The sequence below is a fragment of the Trichosurus vulpecula genome, chromosome 9, assembly GCF_011100635.1.
Source record: "Trichosurus vulpecula isolate mTriVul1 chromosome 9, mTriVul1.pri, whole genome shotgun sequence".
Classification (NCBI taxonomy): Eukaryota; Metazoa; Chordata; class Mammalia; order Diprotodontia; family Phalangeridae; genus Trichosurus; species Trichosurus vulpecula.
The window spans coordinates 203,851,851-203,874,360 of NC_050581.1; the positions used below are offsets into that span (position 1 = coordinate 203,851,851).

A 22,510-nucleotide genomic window follows, 5' to 3' on the forward strand; every position below is an offset into this window, starting at 1 on the left:
AAGAGCTCAAACAGGCCCAGCTTTTCTTTCCAGAAAGATATTTTTTACTGTTCTATCATAACGAAAAAAAATTTCCACTGCCTTGAATTTGGGGACCTGCCAGTTAATCTAAGCATTCAGCGAACAATACAATTTCTGGTTTCATTATTCAGCATCATCTGGGGTGAGGACAAAACCCTGAGACTCCCCCTCTTCCCTCCCTCCTTGGTTTGTCCACAAACAAAACCACAGAGTGCTGAGGTCAAACATGGTGGCTCCTTCCAATGGCATGTGACAGAACTCCTGGGGGGGAGGCGGGGCAAACCTAGGTGAGAGGTGGGACCCATCCTGCTCCCTCTCCCCTCCCAGGAGCTGCCCTGAGCTCCTCCCAAGCATCAGCTTCACACAACCACCCAACGTGATGCTCACCCAGCTTTCTTATCTATTCATTAACCAGGTGCACTCCTAGACAATGAAGAGAAAACACTGGGGTCCCTACTGTGCACTAGGCATGGCTCCATGTCCTGGGCATACAAAAGCCCCACAGTCTCTGCCCTCAGGAAACACAATGCGTCCACATGAAGTATATCAAGCTCTAGAGGGACAGGGCCTGGACCCGGGGCCTCAGCGGGCACACAGGATGGGCACCTGCTCGCGCCTGGCAGTCTGAGAGATGGCCTGAAGTGCTGAGTGTCAAACACAGGGCCTCCTGCCTTAGGGTTCAGTTCTCTGTGCACTATGCCCTGTCTCCCCTGTCCATACACACGCACACACACAACACATGCACACAATAGGTAGGGCCAGCCCTTGGCCAGCTGGACTGGCTACTCTGTGGCCTTGAAATGAAGGATTTCATTCAGACACTCGTTTATTCCCTTCTTCGAGTCCGCAGCTTCTTTGAAGACTCAGCTGCAGGGCCATGTCCTACAGGAACCCAACTAGGGTGCCCCTGCTCCTCCAATTATCCTGCACATTCTTCCCCTGCCCAGGGTGGGACAGAAGATCCTTCAAGGCCATGACTTTGTCTTCCTATCTCCAGCACCTGGCACGATGCCCTGCACACAGTAGGTGCTAAATAAATGCTCGATGGATTTAAATTCATCTTCTAATTAGTTCAAGCTCACAGAGAGAAAAGGAGATTTGACTTCCCAGGTGCCCTTTCCCTCCAAACAGGACCTGGACAGCCTGGGCTAATGGGGCCAGCAAGTTCTCGGGAGAAGCCATCCCTTCAGTAACCTAGAATACTTTGAGCGTGGCCAAAGGTAACCCTGTGTGTCTGGGAGCATGAACAGGAGAATTCTCTCACTGTTTTGTCGAGGACAACACAGCGGCTCAGGGAGGGGAAGGGGCCCAGGCCAAGGCAATGCCAGAGTCAGCCTGTCAGCCCATCAGTAGCACTCAGACAGATCTCCTGGCCTCCCAATGACTGAATGAATCATTTATTAAGCACAGACTGTGTACAAAGTCTTTTGCTAAGCCTTGGGGACACAAAGAGAAAAGCCAGCCCATCCCTGTGCTCCAGGAGCAGACGCTGGAATAAGGGAAATGAGACCCAGGACAATTTCGGCTGCAGGGCAGAGAGCAAGGGCCCCTGGTCCTTAGGGCAGGCCTCTTCCAGCATGTCATGCCCACTGATTAAATGCCTCCCCCCCATTTCTGATTCAGGCCGAGGCCTTTGGGGAAAAGACCTTTCTTTTCTGGGTCTTCAGTGGCTGTGGTTGCATCTCCCCAGGATGCTGGCTGAGAGCGCTGGAGAGGAAACCTGGCTGTCCCTGTCAGGGTGCAAGGGCAGCTGGGGGTCCCAACACTAAACCAGACCCTCCCTCAGCCCTCCACTATGGTCGCTGTGCAACCCCAGACAAAGAACTGTGTCTCTGACTTTGTTTCCTCATCTGTAGCTGGATGACTGATCTAACGTCTGCAGTGGACTTTGGGGTCATCAGTTCCAACCCCTTCATTAGACAGACAAACTGAGGTGCACAGCGAGGTCAGGTAGCCACCCAAAGTGCCGAGACACCAGCCTCCACCCAACACTGCTGGGAAGTTCCCCTCTGCTCCTGCGTGGCCCGGGCTCGACTCTCCTCCTCCTCCCCTGCTCCAGCTCTTAAATGGGTGGTCCAAGATGCTGAGCTTGGGGGGCTGACCATTTTTGCCCCAAGAATAGCCCCTCAACCACTTGTGGCTGCTTTGGCTTTTTGAGCCCAAGAGCTGACTTTTAAAACCAGTGAAAAATCCCCTGGAGGCTGCCAGGCCGCTCACTAACCAAACTGAACCAACAGCTGGGAGCCGCCCCTCAACCCCCCACCCCCCAGCAGCCTCCACCCCAGGCCCTGTCCCAGGGCAGGAAGTCAGCACGGCAGGGGAGGCCATGCAGCAATGGGCTGTTTGTCCCATCACCCTTTTGGCTCATTCTGGAGGTCCGGAATGTACCAGAAGCCAAGGCCCCGCTTCCTCCCCACGTCCAGCTCGGCTCTGCCCCACCCCATTGCTCAGCCCAGCCGCCAGCTCCCCATCACTGCTCGGGGACTTGGCGCAGCCTTGGGAGAGGAGAGGCCCTATCCAGGGGCGGAAAGGAAACCAGAGGGAGCTCTAGGCACTGCTCAGTTCGGCTCCCTGCCCTTGGGTCTATGCTGCCCAGAAGGTGAAAAGGCCTAAAGAGAAAGTACCCCCCATGGGGCCAGCCCTCTCAGGTCTGCATCTCTCTATACATCCATGTACACACATGGACATAGACATGCACATGGATAGCCTACTGAGTGGTACAGTTATCTATGGGTCCCATCTCCTTATTCTTAATCAATCAACAAAACAGTTGTTAAGCAAGTTACAATACCAGTGCCAGGCACCCAAAGGCTCCCAAGCCCTCCCCCTTCCCTCCCCACTCTCCCTCTCTCTCCTGTCCCTCTCTCTTCCTCCCTCCCTCTCCCCTCCTATATCTTCATCCCTCCCTTTCCTTTTTCTTCTTTTCTCTCTCCCACCCTCCCCTCTTTTCTTTCTCCTGTCCCTCTCTCTTCCTCTCTCTCTCTCTCTCTCTCTCTCTCTCTCTCTCTCTCTCTCTCTCTCTCTCCCTCCTCTTTTCTCTCTCCTTCCCCTATCTCTCCCTCCCTCTCTCTCTCCCTTTTCCCCTCCCCCATCTCTGTCCCTCTCTATTCCTGGCTGCACTCTCCAGGCATTTAACAAATGTTTTCAAAATTAAACTGAAATCACCCGTATGCAGTATTTGTAGCCGGAATTTGGATAGCTGAGGTTCTTTCATAAAAACCTATTTTATTTATGTTCTATAGCTTCATAAAGCACGTGTTGGATTACTGAAGCTTTTCTAAAGACTTTTTTTTCTATTTTTTTAAGTGTTAGAATGGCAGAATGTAAAGGAAGCCAGGATCCTGGCATTACAGCAGCCTCTCTGTAAACCTGCCCCATGGTCATTGTAGTTCTGCCTTCTGGGGTCAAAAAGAGCCAACTGAATGTTCCCCCGGGCAGGCCTTCCAGCATCTGTGAACAGCCCTCCTATACAAACCCCACTCCCACTCTCTCCTTTCCAGGCTAACTAACCAACCCGGCATGATCTCTAGTGCCCTCATGGGCCGCAGGCCTCCTTTAGACACTCTCCAGTCCATGAATGCCCTTCCTAACGGGGATGCCTGTTACTTCAGCTATCATCTGCCATGGGCAGGGACCAGTAGCATATGCCAGCAGCTACCCACTCTGGGCTCTCTGCCCCTTTTAAGTTGGCCCAGGAACATTTGCTTTTTGAAGTTTCAGTGTTGGAGAAGCAGTGAGGGCTTCGTGGGGGAAGACCAAGAGGACCTGGGTTCAAGTCCCACCCCTGATACACACTGGGCACAGTACTCCCAAACTATAACGGGCAGAGAAGGCGCTAAGCTTCATTGTGAACATCCAAGGGTTTCCTCCCCGAGGAGCTCCTCCTGCCAATGACTTCAAAGCCTGACCCCTGGTCCCTGCCCAAGGTCCTGACTCTTTCAATCCTGCTGGATCCTGCCTGTTACCTCAGGCTTCCTCAGCCCTTTCCAGCTGGTGTGTTGTAGGCAGATCTGGTAGTTAGGCTGGCTATGACTTCATCCAGCATTGACATTTATAATGCATTCAAGTTACAAAATGCCTCAGTCTCATCTCATTTAGGTCCCTCCATAACCCTACGGAGCAAGAACTATAGACATCATCTGCATACTACAGAGGAGGAAACTGAGTCTCAGAGAAGCCAAATGACTTGTCCATGGTCCTGTCATTCATAAATGTTGACGGCAGGATTCAAACCCAAGATAACCTGCCAGTGTTGAAGGGATTCCCGCTTTGTCCTTCATTCACCTTCAGCTCCAATGCCCTATTGACTTCCGGTGTTTTTCCCCTTCCCATTCAAGGATCTTGTTCCTTGCTAGTGGAGCCCTCAAGTTATTTGGCCTTGGGTCCAGTGCCCATCGACACTGACCTGTCTAGGCCAAGCAGAACCAACCCCAGAATCTCAGAGCTGGGAGGGACCTCACGCCCACTGGTCCAACTTTCACATGAATGAGGATTCCCATTACATTCCACCTGAGAAGGGAAATTCCCATCCATGCCTGAAGAACCCAACACATCCTATGAACCGGCAATACTATTGCTAAGTCTGTATTCCAAAAAGGAAAAGGACTCATTTGTACAAAAATATTTAGAGCAGTTCTCTTTGTGGTGGCCAAGAACTGGAAATTGAAGGGATGCCCATCGACTGGGAAATGGCTGAACAAGCTGTAGTATATGAGTGTAATGGAATATTATTGTCCAATAAGAAATGAGGAGTGGGAGCATTTCAGAAAAACCTGGAAAAACTTCCATGAACTGATGCAAAGTGAAGAGAGCAGAACCAGGAGACTGCTGTACATGGTAACGCAACAGCAACACTGTAACAAAGATCAGCTGTGAATGACTTACCTCTTCTCAGCAATGCAATGATCCAAGACAATCCCAAAAGATTAATAAAGTATGCTGTTCATCTCCAGATAGAAAACCTGATACTGTCTGAATACAGATTGAAGCTAGCGCTCTCCTCTCCCTCTCTCTCTCTCTCTCTCTCTCTCTCTCTCTCTCTCGCACTCTCTCTCTCTCTCTCTCTCGTCTTCCTGTACAAAATGACTAGTATGGAAATGTTTTATACGATTGCACATGTATAACCTATATGAGATTGCTTACTATCTCAGGGAGGGGTGAGAGGAAGGAGAGAGGGATAGAATTTGGAACTTAAAACTTTCTTTAAAAATGTTAAAAGAAATTTTAACATGTGATTGGGGAAAAAATAAAATATTATTTAAAAAAAAAAGAAGCCAGCACATGCCGAAGTGCCAGCACCTGGCTCTCCTCTGTCCTTCCTCTTCATGCTCCCCTAAAGTGGCAGGCCCTAAGCCACAAGCCCAAAAGCCGCACTTTGAGCTGGAGCTGTGGGCAGTCATGAGTCCTGGCCTTTCTTCCGTCTTCCTTTGGCTCTCTATCTGTTGGGAAACCACTTTTTCCCATAGATCAGCCCATTCACCTCCTCTCAGAAAGTTCTGACCCACGAGGAGAAAACTTCCAGGAGCCCAAAAGCCAAGTCACAATGTTGCCAACATGGGCCCAGATCTGCCTAAACTCAAACACTAGACTCAGGCCCAAACCGGCCCCCTCTGCAACAAGCCCAGGACAGGTGGCTCCCACAAGCCTCTGCTGGTGACTGGAACCCCAATCCCTCCAGGGTCTGGCCCCCTCTGCCACTGGCCCTTAAGGCTAATCAGAGTCACTCAGCTTCCCTCCAGGCCTGACTAGCCAGCCAATCTCAGACTCAAGATGCCCAAAATCAATGGCCTGCTCCTGGATGAGCTAACAGAATGCGGGCCACACTGTCCTCAGGCTGAAAGGGGATCAGCTGTGGGGACAGGCCCATTCTCTCGGAGTTTAGTGACTGATCCAGGCTCCCACTGGGACCTTTTGAGCCGTACTTCAGATATTTGAGCAACAGAAGAAGCACAGGGCTTTGGATTCCATCCTCTGTGAGAGAGCCACTCCAAATCCGTTAAAAGCTCCCCTCTTTTTAAAGGCCCAAAGTGGCCAAAATTCTCACTAAGGTAAGACTTCCTTCTTTATGCGGTGCAGATTTCCTGGGCAGCTAAACCAGTCCTTGCTCCCTCACTCAATGGCGCTGGGGATTGGCCCTTAGCCAGACTCTCAGTCATGAGCATGTTGGCAAGCGTCCCTTCTGCAGAGAAGAGCTGACATTTGGAACACGTCATTCACTACTGCCCAAAATGGGCTGGGAAGGTCAGTCCTGAAAGATCCCCCAAGGAGTGGCCAAGGGGTGATGCTTGTATCGTCTAGGACACCAATACAGTAGAATAATTCATTTCCCTGTAGTCCCTGAACACCAGCCCAGGGGATTCCAGTAACTTTTGGCTATGTTTGGCACTGGAGGCTGGAGAGGGAGTCCATAAAGGCAGACCCCCCAGATGCATCTCACTGTGGCTCTGGGTCTGTCTACATAAGTAATACCTGAGGCAAGAAGCCACCTTATTTGCCAGAATGGTGGCAACATCTGACAGCATGCTATCTTCCCTTCTGGTCATTTCATTTCCTCCTACCATTCCCAAGTCAGAGGGTTCCAAGGACACACCTGTCATACCACTGCAAAGTGCCCAGGTCTCATTCCCCAGTATTGGCTCAGACCTAAGTCACTTGACTCTCTGCTCATGCCTCCTGCAGTGTGAAGCTTGAAAACATGGACCCCACAAGGGTTTTCACACCCAGCCTCCCTCCACCTCCACAGCTGCTCCCTAAGTCTCTCCTAGGGTGTTTTGTTGGCAAACCTCCAACTGTGGCTCCTTCTCCCCAATCCTCAATCCCCTGTGGAAGAGCCCTGGACAAACTACTCCCTTGCTCACAGCATCCTTGTCACCAGGAGGGCCAGGACATCTGGGGTGGTCTTTGAGCCAGCAAAGAGCCAGGGGAAAAGGCCCAGACAGCAGCCTGGCCTGTGGCTCCCATCAGTATCAGATGACAGCTCCCAGGAGGCCTGGCCACAAAGGAGCAAAGGGGATGTGTTAGGAACAGGTGGTGGGGTCTGCCAAGGGACTCTGACTGGAAGGCCTGGGGAGCAGCTGGACAGTGGGGGAGGAAGCTAGAGACCAGCCCATTAGGGGCAGGGAGGTCAATAAGGCAGAAGAGAATGTGTAACTGTGAAGGGAGATGAGAAGTCAAGAAGGGGGGAGGGAGAAGAAGAAATGCAAAAGGAAGCTGTGAGACCAAGGAGAAGGCCTTGGGGAAGAGCCTGTGCCAGCTTCCTACTGCAGAGTGCAGGCTAAGCCCAGGACTGACCCCTGCCCAGCACCCATAAGGCCCATGTGCATACAGGGCAGCTGGATTTTCCAACTGGAAACCAGTGAGAGTGAGCTTAGGGTCCCAGCCAGCTCCTAAGGCTGGGAACTGCAAGGCAAACGGCTGTTGGCATAGGGATGAGGGGCTCCCCACCCCGGCCCAAACCCAGGGTCCCAAATCTTCTCCTTCTACTTCAAGGGCCTTCATGACATTGGTGCCAACTCAACTCCCCTCCTCCAAGGGAGAGAGATGCCACTTTTCAGGTCTGCCTGGTGAGAAGGCACGAAAACAAAGGGTCATGTGGTCTGCACATCATTTCTGTAGGCTAGGAAACGAGGGAGGATAGGGGATGGAGAGGCCCAGTTTCATTTTTTGGCCATTTTGTGCCAAGAGGCCACCCTCCTCCTCTCAATCCCAAAGCCAGACCACAGGTGTGATGGGCAGCTCTCAGCCAGAAGGACACAGGCAGGCTGGGTGCAGGGAACTCACTCCGGGGGCTGGAAATGGGCCTTGGTTTGCTCAGAAAATGAAAGTGACAAATGATCTCCATACCTCCAGGGCAAAGCAAGATGCTGGACTCAAGGACTCTGATGGCTCTGGGACCTCAACGAGGTGGCCAACCCTCAAGCATGCAGATCATGGCCCAGTCCTGCTATATCAGTCCCCCCATCAGTCTGCCACAGGGGCTCCTGAACATGGCTTTGGCAGAAATAACATCAGACCCAAAGTAATCTTCATCAATCCATCACCAAGTATTACTTAAGCTCCCAGTGAGGTGTCCAACCAGGTGCTCAGCCCCCAGGGCAAAGCTATCCTGGTCTTCCAGGAGCCATGGGGAAGTGTGTTGGAGCTCCAAGTCAGGCCACTGTGTTTAGTTTAGAGAGTCCCACAAGCATGTTGTGCTCCTTTGGCAGCTTTCTTAGTGACAAAAAAATCACTAAAACAGGTGAGCTCCTCCCTAACCCTGGCTTCTTCCCCCTCCCCCCAGTTCTTAACACTGGGAGGCTCCCCAAGGACAACGAGGATTTCTGCCTCCTGCTCCCAAATGCTGGTATCCAGAGACCTCTGTTACCCACTCTCCCAGCCCCTCTCATTCCCGGCTGCCTGCCCCTGGCACTGGGTCAGGCTCAACTCTGTCCTAGCAAGAACAGGACTCTTTGGATCGTTTAGACTCTATTGAAATGACCTCCTTCAGAAAGCCCATCCTCACAGTCTGAACAAGGGGGGCCCAGTCCCCCCACATGTTACTGCCCATATCAGCCAAGGAGGCACAGTCCCCCCAGATGTTAGCCCACATCAGCCTCTTTCCACCAACAAGGGTGTCTCCTCTTCTCCCTGCCCATGTTACATAGGCTTCTCTCTTATGCTGAAAGAAGGCCCTAAATACACCCTCCACCTGGATGTCTATGGCAAGGACAAGCCTGAGGGGCAGGACTGTCAATCCCAGTGGAATCACTGCCCCCTCAATCCTTATGTTATTAAGAATAAAGTCTTTGATGGAAACCCTGATTTTTGAACTGCATGTATTTCTTGGTTCTTCTTTTCTTCCTGCCAGAGAACAGGACTCAAACATCTCAGTCATTTTATTCAGAAGCAAAGCCCCAGCTAGACAGCAGGAGAATCAGAGAAGAGCATAATGGGAAGGAAGGTTGGAGGTCAGCTGCTCCAACCCATGACCTCCCAGGGCAAACTGGTCCACTCTGGACCAGCTCTAGTCCTTAGGAAGTTGGGCCTTCTGGTTTAACAAGTTTCACCCTTCTTCGACGGGAGGGCCCTTCAAATATGTGTAAATAACTCCCTCTTCTCACCTCCAGGCTACATGAACTCAGAAGGTCTCAATGCCCTTAGCCCAGCATAGTCTGGACACTCTCCACCATCTTGGTTACCTCCTCTGAAGCTCGTCTGTGTCCCTCCCAAACAGTGGCTCCCAGAAAGGACCATAATCCTCCAGCTGGGGTCTAACCAGCGAAGGGAGCAATGAGGTTGGTCTGGCTCCTCTCACCCTCAGGACTCTGCTAACCTCCTGTTGAGTTTGCCTGAGGTTTCCCTGCTTTGCCTAAATGTTATTGACAATCGACTCATGATAAAAACCAAGCTAGCTTTCATGACCTCCACATCTGAACTCTACACCAAAATCTGTCCTGATGCCTGCTGATGGTTGGGATGCCCAAGAGGCTGGTTCTTCTCAAGCACTGACAGACAGTGCTGGGTTAGCAGCAAAGCCTTTTACGTTGCTTAGAAAACTCCTTTACCAAGTTTCCCTTGACAAATTCCTACAAAAATCCCACAGGCCCACAGCAACCCTAGCACATTCACCAGGAAGGACCCATCTGGTCATCTCCTATAATGGAATGAACACATGGAGAAACATTTGCCTTGTTACTTAACAAATTTCCATGACATTGAAAAACATTCTAGAATTCTCCTGCAACAAGTGGAAATGATTCCATTCCCAATAATTAGGACCCAGAGCCAGAGAAGGAAAAAAGGCTGCATATATTGCCCTAGTGAACAAGGGAATAGGAGGACAGCCTGCGATGCAAATGGGGACAAGGACACTGGCAAGCAGAGGGGAGAAGTCAGCCTACCATCACACAGTAAAAGCTCTGGTCAATTCCCTTTCCAAACCCAGTGTGAAGACATCTACAAATTACTTTAAGGACCACCCCCCCTCCCAGTCCCTTTTCTCTTTATAAAGTTGAGCTCCCAACCTGCACTAAGCAAGGAATGCCAGCAAATCCACATCCCCAGAGGGAGCATCAAGAGTGTTCCTTTAAGGAGATCAATGAATTTGGCATGCAACTAAAAAAAAGCTAGGAAAAGAATAAATTAAAAATTCCCAATTAAATACCAAATTAGAAATACTGAAAATCAAAGGAGCGATTAATAAAATTGAAATTAAGAAAACTATTGAACTAATAAATAAAACTAAGAGCTGATTTTATGAAAAAAAGACAATAAAATACATAAACCTTTGGTTAATTTGATTTTTTAAAAAAGGAAAGAAAACCAAATTACCAGTATCAAAAATGAAAAGGGTAAACTCACCACCAATGAAGAGGAAATTAAAACAATGATTAGTAGCTATTTTGCCCAACTGTATGCCAACAAATTTGACAGTCTTAGGGAAATGGTTGAAAATTTACAAAAATATAAATTGCCCAGATTAACAGAAGAGGAAATAAAATACTTAAATAACCCCATTTCAGAAAAAGAAATTGAACAAGACAATCAACTCCCTAGGAAAAAATCTCCAGGGCCAGATGGATTTACAAGTGAATTCTACCAAACATATATATTCCCAAACATATTTGGGAATATATAAACATATAAAGAACAATTAACAATTATATTTGGGAATATAACTGAAGGAGTCCTACCCAATTCTTTTTATGATACAAATATGGTACTGATACCTAAACCAAGAAGAGCCAAAACAGAGAAAAGAAAATTATGGACAAAATTTTAAATAAAATATTAGCAAAAAGATTACAGCAACTTATCATGGGAATAATATACTATGACCAGGTAAGATTTATACCAGGAATGCAGGGCTGGTTCAATATTAGGAAAACTATTGGTGTAATTGACCATATCAATAACAAAACTAACAGAAACCATATCATTATCTCAATAGATAAAATATAACATCGATTCCTATTAAAAACACTAGAGAGCAGAGGAATAAATGGAATCTTCCTTAAAATGGTAAGCAGCATCTACCTAAAACCATCAGCAAGCATTATATGTAATGGGGATAAGCTAGAAGCATTTCCCATAAAACCGAGGGTGAAACAAGGATGTCCATTGTTACCATTGTTATTCAATATGGTACTAGAAACGTTAGCTGTAGCAGTAAGAGAAGAACAAGAAATTGAAGGAATTAGAATAGGCGAAGAGGAAACAAAGCCGTCACTGTTCGCAGATGATATGAAGATAGAGAATTCTAGAGAATCAAGGAAAAAATTACTTGAAATAATAAACAACTTCAGCAAAGTTGCAGGTATAAAACAAATCTACATAAATAATCAGTATTTCTATATATTACTAACAAAGCCCAACAGCAAGAGAAATTCCACTTCAAGTTACTACAGACATTATAAAATACTTGGAAGTCTACCTGCCAAAATAATCCCAGGAACTATGTGAACACAATTGCCAAACACTTTTCACACAAATAAAGTCAGATCTAAATAATTGGAAAAATATCAGTTGCTCGTGGGTAGGCTGAGTTAATATAATACAAATGACAATTCTACCTAAATTAATTTACTTCTTCAGTGCCATACCAACCAAACTACCAAAAATTTATTTTATAGAGCTAGGAAAAATAATAAAATTCATCTGAAAGAACAAAAGGTCCAGAATATCAAGGGAATTCATGAAAAGAAATGCTAGGGAAGGTGGCCTAGCCATACCAGATCTTAAATTGTATTATAAAGCAGCAATCATCAAAACTACTTGGTTCTGGCTAAGAAACAGAGTGGTGGATCAGTGGAATAGGATAGGTATACAAGACACAGTAGTCAATGACTACAATAATCTACTGTTTGATAAACCCAAAGACTCTAATTTCTCGGACAAGAATTCACTGTTTGACAAAAATGCTGGGAAAACTGGAAAAATAATATGGCAGAAACTAAGCATAGGTCAACATCTTACACTGTATACCAAAATAAAGTCAAAACAGATGTATGATTTAGATATAAAGGCTGATACTATAAGCAAACTGGGAGAGCAAGGAATAGTTTATCTGTCAGATTTATGGAGAAAGGAAGAATTTATGACCAAATAAGAGATAGAGAACATTATGAAATGCAAAATGGATAATTTTATTACATTAAATTGAAAAGGTTTTGCACAAACAAAGCCAATGCAACCAAGATTAGGAGGGAAGCAGAAAAGTGGGAAAGAATTTCTACAACTAGGGTCTGTGATAAAGGCCTCATTTCTAAAATATGTAGAGAACTGGGTCAAATTTATAAGAATACAAGTCATTCCCCAATTGATAAATGGTCAAAGGATATGAACAGGCAGTTTTCAGAGGAAGAAATTAAAGCTGTCTAGAGTCATATGAAAAAATACTCTAAACTACTATTGATCAGAGAAATTAAAATCAAAACAACTCTGAGATACCATATCACAACTATCAGAGTGGCTAACATGACAAAACAAGAAAACAATAAATGCTGGAGAGAAGATGTGGGAAAATTTGAACACTGTTACATTGGTGGAGTTGTGAACTGATCCAACCATTCTGGAGAGCAATTTGGAACTATGCCCAAAGGGCTATAAAACTGTATATACCCTGTGACTCAGCAATACCACTTCTAGGGCTGTATCCCAAAGAGATCACACAAATGAGAAGAGGACGCACATATACAAAAATATTTATAACAGCTCTTTTGTGGTGGCAAAGAATTGGAAATTGAGGGGATATGGATGAACAAGTTGTGGTATATGAATGGAATGGAATACTACTGTGCTTTAAGAAACGAAAAGCAAGTGGACTTCAGAAAAATGTGGAAATACTTATATGAACTGATGCGGAGTGGTGTGAGCAGAACCAGGAGAATGCTGTACACAGCCACAGCCACAACATGCTATGACTGATTTTGACAGACTTAGCCCTTCTCAGCAAGGCAAGGACCTAACACATTTCCAAAGGACTCATGAGGGAAAATGCCACCCACATCCAAGGAAAGAACTCTGGAGTCTGAATGCAGAGCGAAGTAAACTATTTGCTCACTCTTTTTTTTTTTTGGTTTCTTCTTTCTCTCGGTTTCTCCCATTGTTTCTAATTCTTCTTTACGACATGACTAATGTGACAATACATTCAATATGAATGTGTGTATATATATGTAGAGCCTATATCAAATTACAGCCTGTCTTGGGGTGGGGGGAGGGGAAAGACGGAGGGAAAATTTGGAATTCAAAATCTTATGGAAGTGAATGTTGAAAACTAAAAATAAATAAAGAGAGAGGAAAAAAAGGAGTGTTTCTTAGGAGGGTCTGGGACTGTGTTATAGTGCTTGCCAACCAATCTCATGGGAGGGAGCATGAGGCCAGCAGGAGCTGAGCAGGCCTAGCTAGCAGGTCAAGATTAGCATTGAGATCAAAAGAGCCTCAGTGCTTCAGAATCCCATCTACCCAGCCAGCCGGCCTCATCTCAGAGGGAAGAGGGCACCTTACCCTTGGTCCAGCCCTCCTTCAAATGCCTCTCTGTCGAGAGGACCATTATCCTTCCAGTCACTCGAGTCTGCCCCCCACCCCCACCCCAGCACCATCCCCAAGTCTTCCCTTTCCCTCAGCCCCATATCGGATCAACGCTAAGCCTTCCTGACTGCACTGGGACATCTCTCACTCCCACGGTGAGCCCTCGGCCTGGCCTTCATTGCCCACTTCTTATACAGACTATTGTCATAGCCTCCTCCCCGGCCTCCTGGCTTCCTGCCTCTGCCCTTTGCAATCCAGCCTCCAAAGCAATCTTATGAAACCTCAAGCTGGGTCACAGAAAGATGTCCTCTGTATCAGAGCCTTCCTCCTGGGGCTCCCGCTGCCTCCAGGATCAAGTGCATGCTACTGAAAGCCCTTTACCAACCCCCTTCTCTAGCTCTACTGCACACAGCTCCCCTGCATGACCTCACTTAGGTCTCACCTTGGCTAGAAAGCCTGACTTCCTCCGAGGCTCCACTCCAGGGCCACCTCCTCTGGAAGGCTTTCCCCATCCCTGGAGTTTGCTGTGGCCCCTCCCTCCCCCTCAAACCATCACACATGTGCTATGTTTACATGTTGCATCATCTCAGCAGAATGTGAGTGCCTTGAAGGCAGGGCCTAGTGCATTTTTGTCTTTGTAACCCTAGCACATAAATGCTTATGGAAAACCAAAGGGGGCAGAGGGTTTTATAAGGACAACGCCAAACAGACCAACAACAAAAGTAGGACTAACCTTGCCCCCCAACACACACACACCTATGTCCTGAAAGCCTCCCACCCTGCCCACCCTCCCTCATTCACCCTTGGCACCTGTGTTACCTCCTATACTGATGATCTGCAAGGCGCTGGGATGGGAAATGAGAGCTAACTGCCCACCCAGGCCCCTTCTCAGGGGGCTCCAGAGATCAGAACTTCAGTGAGGCAGGTATGAGTCTGGCCTCTGGCCCTTGGTCTAACCTGTGTGACCCTGGGCAGTTCACGTACTCAATGGGTCTCGACTTCTCTGCTGTTGGAGTAGGGCTTCCAGCTCCTTGGGGAGACAGACCTTCCTCTGGCCTTTCCTTACTGAATAAAAAGCTCCCCCCCACCCCCCACCAACGGTGCAGGAAACCAAAGTTCCAATCATCTAGAATCTGTCTCCCTGAATTGGGAAATGCTTTGCTATTCTAGCCTCTGCAGGACTTCTAACAGGCCAATAAAAGCCCCAAAGCAGGCACCCATAAATCATGGGGATGGGGGACAGTGTAGCAAGGCAGAGAGCATGTTTTCCTTCAGTAGAATGGAAGGGCCTTGTGCTCGCTTCAGCAGCGCATATACTAAAACTGGAACGATACAGAGAAGATTAGCATGGCCCCTGGGCGAGAATGACACGCAAATTCATGACACACGTTCCATATTAAAAAAAAAGAATGGAAGGGCCTCAAGGACCTTGTGCTTCCCTGGTGCTTAGTGCAGGACCTGCCACACAGTAGGGGTGTAATAAACCAACGAAAGCCGGCCCACTGGGTGGAACTCAGATTCCCCATGAATCCAAGAAGGCTTTGTGTCCTAACAAAAACCTGCTTGCCCCAAACCCCATTACCAATATTAAGATGCTGATAAACTGCCTTGAAGAGGGCAATAAAAACAGACTAGGATTGAGCAGAGGGCATGGAGATTTTTCCTTTTCCTTTCAGTACACTGAAGCCTTTGAAAGCAAAGTCAATAGATTGTGAATTTAATGGAAGACAGCCAAGTTATTTGGAAGAAATTTATGGCATGCTAATTATGAAGCCTGAGCACTGATTAGATTTGGGAAGGTTGGTATTATCTGCAATTTAAAAGTACAGCCTGGCTTTCTGCTGGAATCCGTCATATCTGGGCATTTCCCAGGCGCCTTTACGAGGGCTGGGCTGATATGGTGGAGCCCCGACTGCTAACCCGGCCTCTAGCACAGCAACAGAAATTCTGAACGGGAAAATCAGCCCAGTCTATGAGCGACGAAAGGGGCACCTCGGCTGACTGGAAGAGGGGCCAGACATCCGCACCCAGCATCCACCCTGGCAGGCCCGCCCTGGAAGGCAAAGCAGAGGATACAAAGGGGCCATTCAGTCAGGAATGGGAGGCAGACCCTCCCACTGGAGCACAAGGAACCGATTTCTACACATTCTGATCTAAGCCCAGGTCTGGCTGAATTACGGGGTTGGGGGCCTTTGGCTCCATACACATGCCTGACCACACTGGATTCCATTTTAAAAGATAAACACTCCACACACACACACACACACAGACACACAGATAGACATACACACAGAGACGCACACAGACACACACACAGACATACACACACAGAGATGCACACAGATGCACACACACACATAGACACACAGAGATGCACACAGACACACACACACACACACGCACACAGAGACATACACACACACACAGACACACACACAGAGACACGCACAGAGATGCACACAGACACACATACACAGACACACAGAGACACACAGACACACAGACACACACAGAGATGCACACAGATACACACACAGAGACACAGACAGACAGATACACACACACACACACATTTCTGACCCAAGGAAGCCAAAAGTGACTGTCCCAATAAGAAGCATCAAGGCTTGCCTCTGTCCCCCTTACAAAGACCATTCCCACATATGCTGCAGGGTAAGACAGGCTGGACTGTCCAAAGGTTAGCTCTTTAGCCACACTCCCTGACACTCATGTATAACGATAATCCAGCCCCTACCGTGTGCCTGGCACTGTGATCTGTGCTTTTCAATATGATCTCATTTGATCTTCACAGCAATCATGGGAGGCAGGTCCTGTTATTACCACCCTTTTACAGGGGAGGATACTGAGGCAGGCAGTGCTTACGTAACCTGGCCAAGGTCACACAGCTAATCGATGAATGGCAGACAAGCCAATTCGATTTGTCAAGGGTTTATGAAGTGTGTACTTAGTGCCAGGCCATGGGTGAGATCTAGGGAAATGAAGCCACAACTCAGCCAGGCTGCCCTCAGAGTTCCAAGGCAGACCTAGTTCTCAAAGGTGCTTTTTGAAGTCTCCACAAGCAGACCAGCTGCCTCCCCCAGCAGGCCAATGCCCCAGGACTGGACGGACTCCACACCATGCAAGTCACTCACAGCATTTAGCCAAGAGTGGGATAGCGGGCAAAGATAACCAGAAAGCCCCAGACACCTTCATGACCTTGGACAAGTCATTTACCTTCCAGAGCCTTAGTGCACTCCTCTGCAGGACTGCCCTCCGAGTGTGCTGTAGAGGAGGCTTGGCGTCCTCTGAGCAATGCTCATATTCCTAGCCATTTGAAAATGAGGAAACATCCACAGACATGCTCACACAGATTTAATCTAGAAACCATTTGCACATCTCACAGTGAGTGCTGGTTCTTGAAATGTTTGCAGCCTTAAATAAACTCAAACCAGACTGAGACTGGTACCATCTACCAAGGGATATTCTTTCCTGGCCTAAAAGGAAAGCACTACCCCATGGCAAGAGCCTCAGCCAGAGACAAGGCCTTGCTCAGTCCTGAACTTTCCTCCTCCTGAGGGGCTGGCCCATGTGGCCTTGATCCCAATCATCTCCCTCCTCACTGCTCTGAAGAACCTGAGATTAAAGCCGAGCAGCCCAGGGTGGTCTCCCGCCCCCCAAACACTTCGGCCAGCTCTCCTTCAGTATTCAGGGAAGCTTTGTCTTCTCTCCTACCAGTCTGATAGAGAGTCAGGTAAGCCTGGTCCCATGGGTGACTGGGAGCAATGCACTCAACTCTCTGAGCCTTACTTTAACTCATCTGTCAAATGAGGTGACCGACCTGGGCACCAGCTGATCTCAGCTTCCCTGGCCTTCCTCCAGCTGTCCCCAGTGTAGCCTAAAGGACGGGACAGAGGGAGCAGCAGCACAAGGCCTCAGCCAAAAACAGACTCAGCCACACAGAGCCTGGCCTTGCTATGCCTAGGCCTGGGTGGATCGCAGCTTCTGCACCAGAGAGCTGTGCAGGACCATGAAGGCTTTGCAGAGACCTCCAGCCCCATCCCCCTGGCAGGGCCCCCCTTTTGCCCTGCCTCTCTTTTCCAGAAATCTTGAATGACACAGGCTTTGAGCCAGAGAACACTCAGGAAAACTGGAGTCCAGGTGGTCAGTGGCCATTTTCTGTGCTCTCACCATCTGGAGATGAAGCCAATGGTCTCCAGCACTGTCGTTCATGGCTGTGACACAGATGCCCATAAAGGTGCTCATTGACACCCAGCCTGGCTTTCTCAATTGCAGACCGTTCTCCAAAGATGCAGAAGCCCCACTCTCTCAGAAACCGATGAAAGGCGATGTACAGAATGTGGTCTGGAGGTTGGTCAGTATCCACCTTCCTCAGCATCTGGCTAAGTTAACCCTTGGACACCTCCAGGGGTGGGGGTGACAGGCAGGGCACTAGGTTGGGGAGGGAGGACCTGCCTTCAAATCCTGGCCCTGCTACTTCCTACCTGTAAGACCCTGAACAAATCACTTGACCTCGATGGGTCCTGTGGGTCCAAAAAGAAGCCTTCCAGCTATGATTCCCAGCACTATGAATTTGGATATTCTTAAGGAACCAATCAAAGTGAAGATGGAAATGCCAAAATCTGAATCACCAGAGTGTCAAAGCTAGAAGAAGGGATGTAGGAGCTTTGGCCCACACCTGAAACAAGAAACATCTCAAAATGGCCCCAACCAGTGACCACCCAAAACCAAAACCAAATGACCACCGAGCCTCCACTCACAGACCCTCAAGGATGGAAGTCTCCCAGCCCACCTGGACAGCTTCATCTTTGGGCCACATCTGACACAGAAGTTTCTCTTTTCCATTGGGCCCCTCCCCACCTGGATGGCATCTCCACCTTGCTGCCAGTTCTCCAGAGCCAATCTAATCTCTTTCAGCATATGTCAGCCCTTCAAAACCTTGAAGAAAGCCATAAGCTCTACCCACTTTAAACCACGGGCATGTGCCACACTGTTTCCCAGGCCACAGTGCAGACCTTCCTTCTGTATCCCCAGGGGCCGCTGCCACTGAGGGAGCAGTCAGTCAATAAACATCTATGAAGTGCCTATTAGGTGCCAGGGGACACAAAGAAAGCCCAAAAAGAGGTCCCTGCCCTCAAGGAGCTCCCAGTTTAAAAGGGGAGACGCATGCAGATAGCTATGTACAAACAAGCCACAAACAGGATGAATTAGAGATGAGAATTTAATAGATGCACAGGAATTGAATGCAATCCTTCTGGGCCATGGTTCCAAGGCCGCCTTAGTAGACTGGCTGCTTTTCTCTTGATATGATCTGTCTGGCCAATGGCCTTCCTAAAATGGAGTGCTGAGAGTGAACACACTTTCCACCTGTGGCGGCCCCAACCAGCAGAGCCCAGCAGGCCTGCTTCCTACGTGGTTTTGGAGATGCCTCCTCTCTGCCACAGAGGGGGCTGTTGGCTTTTGTGGCCAGCTCATCCTCTTGGCATATGTAGCTTGGAGTAGACAGACTAAAACCCTTCATGAATGCTTCCTTGTGTCATCCCCTCTTACACATCTTCTCTCAAGGTAACTGATTTTTATAACCCAAAATGCAGAACTTTACATTTATTCTGTTACATTTTATCTATTTAGACTCAGCCAACAGTTTAAGTCAATTGTCAAGTTTTGGGATTCCAATTTTGTAATCTAACATATTAGCCTTCCCTCTCCTGCTCCATTTCTTCTGTAAATTTTAAGAGTCATTGATAAAATAGTTAAATACCACGGGGCCAAGGATAGAGCAAATGAGGACCCTGACTTCCAAGACAACACTGGTCCAGTCACCCTTTCCTTTGGTCTGGCTATTAAACAAAACTTGAACCCTCATCTATAATTATACCATGAGCCAGCTCACAAATCTCCCAATTGTACACATTATGACACGACAGCCTTTCTCACGTTCCTTGAAGAAATAACTGTCCGTTCCATTTACAGTGTTCTCGTCCGTCATCTAGAGGCAGATTCGTGGCCCAGTGGATAGACTTGGAGTCAAGCAGACCTGAGTTTGAATCCTGCCACAGATGCTAGTCACTTAACCTGTGTCCTCACCTGTAAAGTCAGGAGAGTAATAGCACCTCCCCTCCTGGGTGGCTAGGATAAAATGAGATCATGTGTATAAGGTGCTTTCTAAACCTTAAAGAGACAGCAGAGGAGTAACTCTAACTGTCAGAGAAGGAAATGAGCTTAGCTGGCATGAGCCGCTCTTGCTGAACCAGAGTTGGCTCCCGGTGATCGCTGCTACCTTCTCCAAGTCCCCACTAACCATCTCACTAATAAGGTGGTCTCTGGTCTTGCTCAGAATCAAAGTGAAGCCCAACAAGTCAGCTTTGGAAGATACCCTGATGTGCCCCAAGGCCTCCAGCACCTCTCCCTTTCCCCCACAGCTCTGGGAAGAGCTGATGCTGATACTCTCCTGCTTTGGGAAAGTTCGCCATCTTTGGGACCTGGAGGTTCCTCAAGGGCAGCAAGGAGCTCCCCTGCTTATCTCCTTATTCATCTTGAGTTCCTTTTCCCAGAAGTCATTTTTGTTCCTTCTTGTCAGAACCTGCTGTGCCCTGATATCAGCCCCATCCCTTCAGAGCTTTCTCTTGCCCTCCTGCGCTACCTTTGTCTTCCTCGACATTGGCCATGGCCTTGACTCCTTCTGGGTTTCAGCTTTCCTGGCCATGTTCTAACAAGCCAGGGCCACCTTTCTGTCCTCATCCTCAGTTTCCTCTATTGCCTTCCACCTTCTCACAATCTTCTTTAAAATCCTGCTTGGTGAGAGGAGTTCCCTGTGTAGCCACATCAGCTTGTTTAGATAGCTCCCCCTTCTCTTCCTCGTCAAGATCCCTTGGATTGTTTTGGTCAGATGTTGTCCTGGAGAGCACCCTACCCCTCTTGTACCTACTACCCTTCCAGTTACAGTCCTAGGCCATGGGCTCCCACTCACCCTTCTCTATACCGATGAATCTGCCAACTACAATGAACTGTAAGAAATTTATGAAGACAACATTTTTTGCCTTCTCAATGGGTGAGGAGTGGGAGTGGGAGAACTCAGAACTCAAAAATTTAAAAATAAATGTTTAAAAATAATAATTTAAAAAAAAAAATAGAGATTTTAATCCAGAGTGTTTGTGAATGCTAGAATCAGTCTTGGTGCAAAACCCAGACTTTAATTCTGCCCCCACTTTTCTAAACATCTGCCAACTGTCCTGAGTACTTTACCAATCTGGAGGACCGCCACTCAGCACTGAACCGCCGCCCCCCCCCCCCCAGCATCTCCCTCAGAAGGACAATGAGGTTTAAATGGAGCCCATTAAAGAGGGCTTTTCAACTGGCTGGCCTGGAGTGGCTCCTGAGCCAGATGGGAAGGCAAAACTCCTCGACTCTCCCTTTGAATGGCTTGACCCCATCCAAAGAAAGGTCACATACTCAGGACAACGTTGCCTGTTCCCACCCACTTCACACCCATTTCAGGAGGCTAACAAGCTAGGGGGCCCAGGAAGAAATCCAGTCATAGAAGGAATGGCAGCATAAGTATTTTGGACGAGGGTCTCTTCCGCTTTGCTACTCACCCCCCAAAGGGAGCAGCCCACCAAAAGATGGCTGTCCTGCCTCTGTGAAATGGCCTGGAACAAGACCAGTTAGCTAAAGGTGATTCGTTCTGCCTGCTTGCAAGCTAACTTCAATGCCTCCTTAGCAAACGGCACAGAGATTTCTTTTCCAAAGCTGTCAGTTTTGTTTGTTTACTTTTTTAATTTGCAGGATAACAATATAACCCTGTATGGTTTAGCCACAATTCAATTCTGAAAGTCTTGGGAACAAAGGCAGAACTAAACCCAACATTCTTCTTGGGGAAATCTGGGAACCCTCAGCAAAGCATTCTCCAAAAGTTAAGTAATGCCAGCTTGTCTGCTAAGCCTCCACTCTCCTACAGAACACAGGTGAACACTCAAAGCATCCCGACCAAACCGTACAGAAGGCCTGCTCCTGGGGCCAGCAGGGCAGAAGGGCTTGGCTTCTCCACCCAAACTGAAATGAACTTTCCTCCCCAAAGTCTGAAGCTAAATTGTTAGTGAATCTAATTTAAACACTGATCAAGCCGATTTTAAGACACTGAGTGGCTGGTGATGATGGGTCATTCCAGCCCCCTTCAGGAACAGGAAAGGCTTAAGTTTGGAATTTCCCTCAGCAGGCCTGGGGAGTCGCTAAAGAGATAGAAATAATCAAAGGCTGCTTCAGAAACCCACACTGAAGACTCGGGCAGAGCATGTGGCTACCCCCCCCCCTTTGGGTACAGGCCTCTTCGGGCCTCGTTAAATAAATGTTAGCCTTCCAACAACGGCCACTCTCCCCACCAGCTCTCAGAGCAGCTGTGAGAGGCCCAAGAAGCCCCCACTGGAAAAGGAGTTACTGTGCTCCTCGCTCTGAAGGACTCCTAGCTGAGTGAGGCTCCCTCCCTCTCCCAGGCCCCAGGAGTCACTTGGCATTCGGCACCAGGCTGCCAAAGTTTGGCCAGATCTTTTCCCTTGCGTGCATGTGTGTGTTTGTGTGTGGAGGGGGGAGAGTCCCAGGATACACCAGCCTCCAGAAAACCCAGACCAATGTGCCAAAGGCACCAGGGAGATGCCCTGGTGGGCCTGCCTCAGCCACAGCAGATGCCACGAATTCCTGAAGCCTCCACGTGCCTTTCTCCCTGGCCCATTTACCCAACGTGCAGTCCTATGGGCCGAGGGAGAGCCCAGCACCCCAGTGGAGCCAGAAGTGCCACCACCTAGTACAAAGAAAAGAGCCCCCAGCCAGGCCCCAGGCGCTAGGGAGGGGACAGGGGACTCCTTTCCCACCTCACCCATTCACCAGGTGCATCTGAAGACAGACACACCCTACACCTGGTAGGCTCTGCCTCATCTTCCCCAGGGCCACCCAAGAAAACTCAACCACGCTTCGG

General features: G+C 48.4%; 1 protein-coding gene and 1 non-coding gene across 2 annotated transcripts in view; one reads left to right on the top strand and one right to left on the bottom strand.

Moving 5' to 3' along the window:
• Positions 1–22,510, bottom strand: part of CTDSPL (CTD small phosphatase like) — a 78,942-nt gene that overhangs the window by 55,456 nt on the left and 976 nt on the right. The window lies entirely within an intron of this gene.
• Positions 14,820–14,926, top strand: LOC118832412. The gene has a single exon (XR_005009177.1). It is a non-coding gene; the product is annotated as a U6 spliceosomal RNA (small nuclear RNA).